Here is a 10,298-nt window from a genome sequence, read left to right on the forward strand (position 1 = left end):
AAAGAAACAAAGGAAAATTTCCCCATCGAATTTCTGAATAGTATTACTCCTTTGGGAATGCCATGTTATAAATTAAAATTGAAAGTGGGTGCAATCATCATGCTATTGAGAAATGTCAATAGTAAATGGGGTCTTTGTAATGGTACCAGATTTATTATCAAAAGATTACAACCTAACATTATCGAAGCTGAAGTATTAACAGGATCTGCAGAGGGAGGGGCTGTTCTGATTCCAAGAATTAATTTGTCCCCATCTGACACTGGCCTCCCATTTAAATTGATTTGACGACGGTTTCCCGTGATGCCAGCATTTGTGATGACTATTAATAAATCACAAGGACAAACTCTAGACAGAGTAGGCATGTTCCTACCTGAACCCGTTTTTGCACATGGTCAGTTATATGTTGCTTTCTCTCGAGTTTGAAGAGCATGTGATGTTACAGTTAAAGTTCTAAGTACTTCATCACAAGGGAAATTAGTCAAGCACTCTGAAAGTGTTTTCACTCTTAATGTGGTGTACTGGGAGATATTAGAATAAGTTTAATCACTTTATCAGTCACTGTTTGCATCACTGCTGTTTTTATAACATGTTTTTGTTGTTTTCATATCATGTTTTTGTCATTTTTATTGTATCATGCCTCTGTTGTTGTTATAGCCTTTTGTTACTATTTATTTATTAATAAATTTATATATTATTTTCATATACATTTTACTAATTTCCTTTCATCTCTCACATTTCTATTATAGAGAAAGGGCGAATAGCAATGTTAAAATATCTCTGCTAACTAATTCCCCTTTTTAAAAAAAATATATTTCATTGATTTTTTACAGAGAGGAAGGGAGAGAGAGAGAGAGTTAGAAACATTGATGAGAGAGAAATATCAATCAGCTGCCTCCTGCACACTCCCCACTGGGGATGTGCCTGCAACCAAGGTACATGCCCTTGACCGGAATCGAACCCGGGACCCTTGAGTCCGAAGGCCGATGCTCTATCCACTGAGCCAAACTGGTTAGGGAAATTAATTCCCTTTTAATGTGCATGAATTTCATGCACCGGGCTACTAGTTAGTATAATAATAGGAAAGTTGCACAGTTTCAAATATCATTATTAACATTCTATAATAAAATTGGAAACCAAAGCATTGTCTCTATATTTCCTGCATGCAAGGAAAAAGGTGAGGCATAAATTGTAGAATTAATGGACAAGTTAATGTTTCTACAGAATATTCATAGTTTGTGTGCATAAATACAAGTGAGTTTTTCTTTTGCCTCATTACTTCACCATGGTATATGTGAAATGGATCAATGAGTACATCTGTAACAATGTCACTGGTACTTCAATAAATATAAATAAGATGAATTATATCAGGTAAAAATTTAATCCAAAAATGGAATTTGTCCTGCACCCTGAAGACTTAGCACTTTGTGAGCTATAAATATTAAATCAAGGTCAATATTTTAAGGCCTGTTGAATCATATGGAAAAAAATAGTAATTTAAAAGTCCTAGGCTATCTATAAAGGACCCCCTGCTTCCAGACTCTGAATTCCAATTTTAAGGCCACTAGGAGGTACACTTTAACAGATAAATGCTTCCAAAAGGCTGCATAGGGAGAAAGACTATTTGTGAGGTAAAGAAGGATAAAACCTTACAGTATTAATAAATAGTATTACTCCAATATAATGAATGAAACTCTCATACTGTACCTGGAAGAAAAAAAGATCAGATTGAAGACACCAGGAAAAATATGATTCATCAAGTCAAATCACTGAAGAATTTTCTTTGCCCCCTAATGTAAAAATGATTTTAAATCTAATCAAATCCTTTTTAAAAATGTTTGTACTGATTTTTAGAAAGAGAGGTAGAGAGATAGAAACATTGATGAGTGAGAGAGAAGCATCATGGATCAGCTGCCTCCTGCATGTCCCTTACTGGGGACTGAGCCCACAACCCAGGCATTTGTCCTGACAAGGAATCAAATCAGTGCCCTCTTGGTTCATGGGTCAATGCTAAACCACTTAGCAACACTGGCCAGGTTTCATATAATCAAATCTTAAGTGAAGTTCCAGTAATTTAGTTGGTGAATTAAGGCCGATGTGGGCTAGAATTTCTAAGAAGTAAAACCAGTGAGCATAGATTAATTCTGGATAATCTTACTCCACATTTTTTGGAGTTGCCCTGAAAAAATAAGTTTACCTAAGAAACCTAGCTTTCATAATATTATTTTTATATGTAAAGGTGCTTGAGAGCATCCTGTATACTTTGCAATTGCTTCTAGGAAAGTTCTATTAGGGCTTTGAATAAGACCAGGTTCCTATTAAAGACTGGGCATCTAATGATCTGGTATAAAGAAACAAAGTCAAATTTCTAGCCCAGTCATTTAGTTGATGTCACCTTAACATGCCATTTAAATACCTCTTTGGTCCTCACTTTCATCACCAGTAAAATAAAGATGATAACACTGATGCCAAAGGTTCCTATGTAGATTAAGAGAAAATATAAATGAAGAAGAAACTACTGACCGGAGCATAGAATAAGTGATTGTTAAATCTAAAGGAAATTTTATAGTTCTCCAGATGGAGTGGAATGGGCCCCAGAAGCCTCTGGCTGTCCTGTTTTCTGGCTGGAGAATGCTGGAGCATATGAGCAAACAATCTTGGGCTGTTCGGTGTCTCCTGCCAGTCCTCAGCCATATAAAAAAGATAGATTTGGGAGAGACTCTGGGATAGCCTCAGAGACTTGAGTTAAGTAGGATGCTTACTCATAAGACACTCAGGTAGACTTTACAACTTGCCTAGAAAGTCAACACCATATACAGTTTCTCAGGACAGAAAGGTCTGTGATACATCAGCCCAAACTGCCTCACCTACAAAGATTCTGAATACCTGGACAGATTCTGAATACCTGGACTATTCATCAATCCCCTTTACATTTTTTTGCCAGTTGAAATTATTCAAGGCCTTGCTCAAACACTGCTTCTCCCCAACATTTGCTGATACCACAGTCGAAGTTATGCTTTCCCACCTCTGGTGCATTCTGTATCTCTTTATAAATACATCTCAATCTACCTTATCTATATACTAGGGGCCCAGTGCACAAATTCGTGCACCTTGAAAGGAACCATGGGCCACGAGGCTGCGGTGGCACAGGGGTGGATCTCAGCCCATCCTCTGCGCCCCTGCCCAGCCCCTTCTGCAGTGGCCCCCAATCCCCTCTTTGCCAGCAGCCCCGTACCTGCTGCTGCCGCTCCTATGCGCTGACGGTGCCAGCCCCACTTGCACCCACTGACAGTGCGGAGCGATTGGGGCCGGCACCATCAGTGGGTGCAAGCGGGGCTGGCGCTGTCAGCCTGTGCGAGTGGCAGCTGCTGCCCTGTCTGCCCCTCAGGAGCAGAGGGAAGCAGAGAAGCTCTCAGGGGCGATCAGGGCTGGCAGCCACTGCTCGCACCCACTGATTGCGCCAAGTGATTGGGACTGGCGCCGGGTGCCAGCAGCGGGTGGGAGCAGCGGCTCTGGCGCTGGCTGTGGGTGCAAGCAGGGCCGGCACTGGCAGTGGGTGCGAGCAGCGGCTCCGGCACCAGCAGGGCCAGTACCAGCAACAGATGCGAGCACCAGGTGAGATTGCAGTGCACAGGAGCAGAGAATTTTCAGTAACCAGAGGCTCGCCCCAATGACAGCAACTGGCGCTCCACCTTGGTCTGGCGCCCCCGCTCACCTGCTCCACCATCCTGCTGCGCCTGATACCTGCCATGTTCCGTGCATGCCCCTTGGTGGTCAGAGCATGTCATAGCAATTGGTTGTTTGGGTTGTTTCGTTGTTAGGTCTATTTGCATATTAGCCTTTTATTATATAGGATACAAAATGCTAATATGCAAAGTGTCCCTTCAGGAGTTTGGGAGACCAAGAGTTCGATCACTCGCTATGATGTGCACTGACCACCAGGGGGTGGCGTGGAATGAAGGAAGGCCCCAGCTGGCAGCTAGAAGGCCCCGATTGGCCCTGATGCTGGCCAGGCCTAGGGACCCTACCCATGTACAAATTTCATGCACTGGACCTCTAGTATTATATTTATTTGTGTATTTGTCTTACTGTCCAGCTATTGCCATCATAATCCCAAATCTCAGTGTCTTACAACCACAACCACTGATTTTTTTCCTTTGCGTGTTTTCATTCAGCTATGACCAGGGCTATTGGGTGCATGTTCTCCTCATGGAAGGTCACGGAAGTACAAGAAGGCAAGCCAAACCATACAAACACAGTTGAAGCCTTTTCTGCATTATGCCCACTAGCATTCCAGTAGCCAATGTAGGTCACAAGGTCAAGCCTAGTCAATGGAGGAGTGGTGTATATTCCACACATACTAGTGGGAGGCATGACAAGGCACAATGCAAAGAAGTGAAATTTGGAATAATTATCTATTACCATATTATGCACAGTATAAGGTGATCTCTATTTTATCAAATATGTGTTGTTTACACGTATAGTCTCAAAGCCTAAGTAAGCGCTTTAAAAGTACATGCATACTCAATCAATCCACAGTTGCATACTGGGAACTCAAAGCAATCTCATTTCTAGCACAGTGTCTGGCATACAGGAGACACATAACCAATATTTACTGAATTAATTTCTTCAGTGAAGAAAAATTCAGAACTTTCTGATATGATCTCTTAATGCATGTTAGACACTGAGTGGGGATTGCTCTCCGCAGTGTGTGTCCTTCCTGAAGTAACAAATCTTCTGACCTGAAAACCATGTTCACAAAACTTCAATGTCCTCAAACTGTGGACTCTGAGAAACAGATAGTGTCTGCAGTGATTAAAAAACGAGGATCAGTACAGTCATAGTCTCTATGAAATGCACTAGAATTTAGTAATTTCTTCTGTGGTTTATTACAAAATTCGGTGCATTACAAAAAGAAAAAAGACAAAAATGTAGCCTTTGCCTTTCCTGTGAATGGGCCTGTGCACCAAGCCAGATATGTTTCTGTAGGGGCCATTCTCTTTTGCTTTCTAATTTTTATTTTAAAACTTCCTTTGGGCATTAAAGTCTACAATAGCTTCCCAGGTGGTGTGACTCAGTGGTTGAGTGTCCACCCATGAATTCTTGTCAGGGCATATGCCCAGATTGCAGGCTTGATCCATTAGGGGGCATGCAGGAGGCAGCTGATCAATGATTCTCTCTTATCATTGATGTTTCTTTTTAAAAAAAAAAATATATATATTTTATTGATTTTTTACAGAGAGGAAGGGAGAGAGAGAGAGAGTTAGAAACATCGATGAGAGAGAACCATCGATCAGCTGCCTCCCGCACATCTCCTACTGGGGATGTGCCTGCAACCCAGGTGCATGCCCTTGACCAGAATCAAACCTGGGACCTTTCAGTTCGCAGGCCGACGCTCTATCCACTGAGCCAAACCGGTTTCGGCCATTGATGTTTCTATCCCTCTCCCTCTCTCTGAAATCAATAAAAATATTTTTAAAAGCCTACAATATCTGAAGAGCTGAATTAGTTTGGTGAGTGGAAAAGAAATTTGATTCTTCATTTTCTGACTATATCCATGGAAAAACAAGATTCACGAAATTTCTCAGAGCATTTAGATTACTCACTTTGAGGCTATATCAACACAGTGTAGAACTTATTCCTCTCTTGCCTACAAAATGGCAGTGAAGTTTCAAATACAAAGATGCCTCTAGGCCCAGTGATTATTTAATTATCTCCTTGAAAATAATTTCTGAATGTGACAAGGGCATCAAGAATCCTTTTGAACCTGCTAAATGTACTTCCTTCACCTTGTCTACTCTGACTTCTCATATTACTTACCCTACAGGGGCAGATCCAGGTTTTGTGGAGTCTAAGGTTTATACAACTGGGAAGAAGGCTCTTGCAAACACAACAACAGATAAACTATCGTGCAAGTGAGAAACCCTGAAAACTTAAGCTACATTAACTTCAGTATTAATCTACCTGTGTTCCCTTTATAAGTAGCATTACCAGATAAAATATAAAATGCCCATTCAAATTTAAATTTTAGATAAATAATTTTATTTTTATACATTTATGTACATTTATAATAAAAATTATTCTTTGTTTATATGAAATCAATTTAACTGTACATCCTATACTTTTATTTACTGAAGTGGGCAACTCTGTTTAAAAGATGGAGAGTAAAGTCCCCAAAATAAATCCATAAATATCCACAGGGATCTCCTTAGAAATTCCCTAGATAACTAATACCATGATCCTCCTATTAATAAATACTTTAAAATTGAGTTTTCATTCATCCCTTCTTAAACAGTATGGATTTCAATTTAATCCTTTCATTTTTTTAAAATTCTGTATGTAAGGGACATGGCATGAACAGATGTTTCTCATTCAAAGATAATTTTAGTAGCAGAGACTATGACGATTTGAAATAAATGCCAACAGATTACCACACTGAAGAAATGTAATTTTGTCACACTCAAATTACCTCAGTAATGTACCCTAGCTTCTCACGGGTTTTTCAATCAAGATGCCCTTCATAATTTGTTACCCATAGTCTCTTCTGTGGGTTTAACTTTCTTATCCTTCCCTTAATTGAAAGGGAATTAATTACTCACTAACATATGGCCTTCTAGACTTGAATACTATTAAGTCCTTCTCCTCATACTATTTTTCTCCAAGTAAAATAATCTCTATTCCTTCAGTGTTTGCTCCAGAAAATGTCTCCCAACACACTGATAGAGCTAACTCTACTCCACATACAAAACCCCTTCTCTACATCCCAAGATACTGTATTTTGAAGTCTAACTGCAGGTAAGTTGTCAAGGAAGACCTACAGTGAATATCAAGTATAATTTGAGAATAAACCCGTAATTCTTAGTTTCTGTGTTATTTTGGGAGATGTTTTGAAACTGTGAAAGTGCATTTTGAATTTGTTTTGTACTGACCAGGAAATGAAAATCCCTGTCAGATAAATGGGGCAGAAAGAGTGGTTTTATGAACTGTACAGTAACTTAAAAATTAAATTCTTCATGGATGAGTCACATGCCTAATAATTTGGTTGGATATACAATCCGATATATAGAGTGTGAATATTTAACTGAAAAAATAACAACAAAGGACAACTCTGAAATTATTAACAGAACTGACAATATTACCGAAATAAATACAAAACCATTACCTACTTCAACAGTGACAAATTTGAAAGCAATACACAGTTTATTTTAAATTCTGCTAGATTTTTAAAGGCTTATCTTTTACAATCACAAATGATTTTCTTTCATATGTAAATTGGAAAAGTAAAAATGCCTATTTTGTTGAGATATTGTAGAGATTAAATGAGAATGTGTAAGGTATAACATAATGACTGAAATACAGTAAGTACTCAAAGTAAGAACTCAGTAAATGTTTCCTATCATGATTATTTTCACTTTAAAATTGAAAGTTACTAAATATAAAAAGATATTCTTTTCTCTTAGTTTCATTTCTTGCTTATGCCTCTATCTGCATGCTTTATTTTCAAGTATTTAATAGTTGCTAGTATGAATTTAGATAATTTTAAGTAGAGAAAACCAGAAATTTTATATTTGATCAATATTTTGCTATCTTAACAAATGTATGTAACAAACTGCAGAATTCCAAGTATTATAGCTACATTTCTCTTACACAACACTCTCATTTCAATGTTAACAATCAAGATAATTTCAAAAATATTTGGTGCTAAAGAAATATGATATTGTTTAAAAGTTTGACCTTAACATGAACTGAAATCTATGCCTCCACAACTTTTATCCATTGCTATTAGTTCTGCCCTCTGAAGAAGCATCCTTTTTCCATAAAATAATCTAATATGATCTTCCTTCTGGCAACTCTTCAAGTACCTAAAACAGTCTCTTTAGTAACTGTCCACATCAAGTCATTTCTTCTCCAGTGTAGTTCCCTTTAGTTTATAAAACACTGAGAATCTGCAATGTACCAGGAGCTAGTCTGCATGCTAAATACACAAAAGAATGAAACACAATCCCTGACTGCCAAAAGATCAATGGAATAGAAAGACTGATTTTAAAAGACAAATATATAGTAAAATAAAATTATGGAATTGGTACAGTCCTAGAAATTAGGGCACCTGGCCTTATGTTTCCTTGTGATTATATTTTCTCAACTTTACAATTTCCTTCCTTAGGACTTTCTTTCAATATTCTCTAACACCGTGGTTTTCAATTTTGCCACCCAGAGGACATTTGGCAATGCCTGTGGATATTTTTTGTTATTATGCTGAGTTCAGGGTAGTTGAGACTCTTGGCATCTAGTGGGCAGAGGCAAGGGATGCTATTAAACATCTACAATGCACAGGATAGCAACAAACAATTATCTGATTTAAAGGCCGATAGTACTCAAGTTGAAAAACCACACCTTGTTTTTTAATGTCCTTCGTAACATGTAGAATCCTGGGAAAAAGGAAATTTCAGGAGAGGTCTGACCAATCTGAATACAGAACAACCTTTATATTTCTTAGTTCATGCTTCTCACCTGAATTAATTATCTTATAATAGAGTAAATTATTATTTTAATAGCCAGTCACAAAGTTAGCCCATAGGAAAATTAGAGTTAGCTAAAATTACTCTATTGATCAGTTTTCCCTTGATAAATTTTTTGTTGTTTTTGAACTATAGTTCAAGCCTACTGAGAACTCCTAGCTTAAATATTTTCAAATTCTATATCTTTATGAAATACTATATCTTTATCAATACTGACAAAAAATATCAAGATGTCTAAACCCCATATCATTAAACTGCAAATGAACCTTGAGAACTGACACTGGTCAATTACACCACACTCCTAGAAACAAATTTTTAGTAATAATTTATTGGGAGTTTACTCTATGCCAACAACATTATTATCAACTAAATTTAGAGTTTTGGTACTCTAAAAGTATCTCAAACAAACCGGGAGTAAATACTAGTAGACTCATTTCCAGCCAACAACACTGAGACTTCTGTGAGACTGAGGGACTTGCCCAAGGCCACACAGTGAGTAAATGTGATGAAGGAATTTTACTTCACCTCCCTATGTCATCAAACCTCATGAATACACTGTTTTAAAACACAACGTCAACTAGCTATCATTACTAAGTTCTTATAACAAATTTTGACCTATGCCACTAATTCTCACGATAATTCTGTGAAATAGACATTATTACATTTATATTACAGACGTGGAGACACCCGAGGCTTAGCAACATGACTACTAGAATCAGACCCAGGATTCATATCTCATACCCTAACTCCACCACATTGCCCTCTATTAGAGGCCATAAATCCACCAGACTTCATAGTCATAGAGCCCTCGCTTCCCTTTTGTACACGAGGTTGTTTTGGAGTTCCTTTGCCAAATTCTTTCCTAGACTAGCAGTATACCTTGGTTTTGCTTATTGAAATTCTTATTACATTCGCCTATTGGGGAAAAATATGTGTAGGTGATTAATGAAAACATACAGAGAAGACTATAGAAGCAGTCTACTTCCTCACTAAACATTAAAAAATGATGTTCCCCGGGCTCTGTCCAGGTGGCGTAGGGGAGCATAGGGCTCTGCCCCATGATGTACAGTCGCTTTCCACAACATTGGAGAGAAAGCCGGGCCTTGAATCTGCACCTGCGTATTCTACAACTTCTCAGAGTCCTGTGGACAATGACTGGGGAGATAAACCTTGCAGGAAACAACTAGTACACTAAAAAAAATGATATTAAAGGCTACCAAATCCCATATAATGCTTAACTTTGGTAAGCTTTGACTTCTCTCTAGAAAAAAAAAGTAAAATATTTTCTGCCTTTAAATGTTAAATACCTATAGCAATACTCTTGAGGAAAGTAAGATTTCTTTTATATATAATTAAATTGTGCCTTAAATACAGATAAGTTTACAATTGAAGTTCAAGAAAGTAGATGAGGTTAATATTGCAAAATATTAACACATTTTGATATAGGTGATGAAAATATGGGTTATATATTCTTTATATCCTTATTGTAGTTGAATTTTTCATAATAAAGAGTAAAAATACAAAGTTTATGATTTGATACTATGTGCCTTCCCTCTACAAATAATTTTCCTTTGAATTACTTCCATTATTTACTAAGGCAAAATAATTTACTTCAAAATATTTTATCAGATGTAATTCTCAAAAATCATCAGATCCCAACCTTTAAAAGATAATTAGAAGCCAAATCAAACTCTCACCGCAGTGAAAGCATAAAATCTGTCATTTTTACTTCCAAGCCTTATTAACCATGCTGACTTTGAGTAAAGTATTAAATTCATATGT

General features: G+C 37.5%; 1 pseudogene; it reads left to right on the forward strand.

Annotated features, from left to right (window-relative positions):
* Positions 1-9,516: 9,516 nt before the first annotated feature.
* On the forward strand, positions 9,517-9,701 carry LOC139007829 (small nucleolar RNA SNORA73 family; annotated as a pseudogene).
* The last annotated feature ends 597 nt before the right edge of the window (positions 9,702-10,298 follow it).

Source organism: Myotis yumanensis, unplaced genomic scaffold (genome assembly GCF_028538775.1).
Source record: "Myotis yumanensis isolate MYYU_CA2020_CCGP unplaced genomic scaffold, mMyoYum1.0.hap1 SCAF_3, whole genome shotgun sequence".
NCBI lineage: Eukaryota > Metazoa > Chordata > Mammalia > Chiroptera > Vespertilionidae > Myotis > Myotis yumanensis.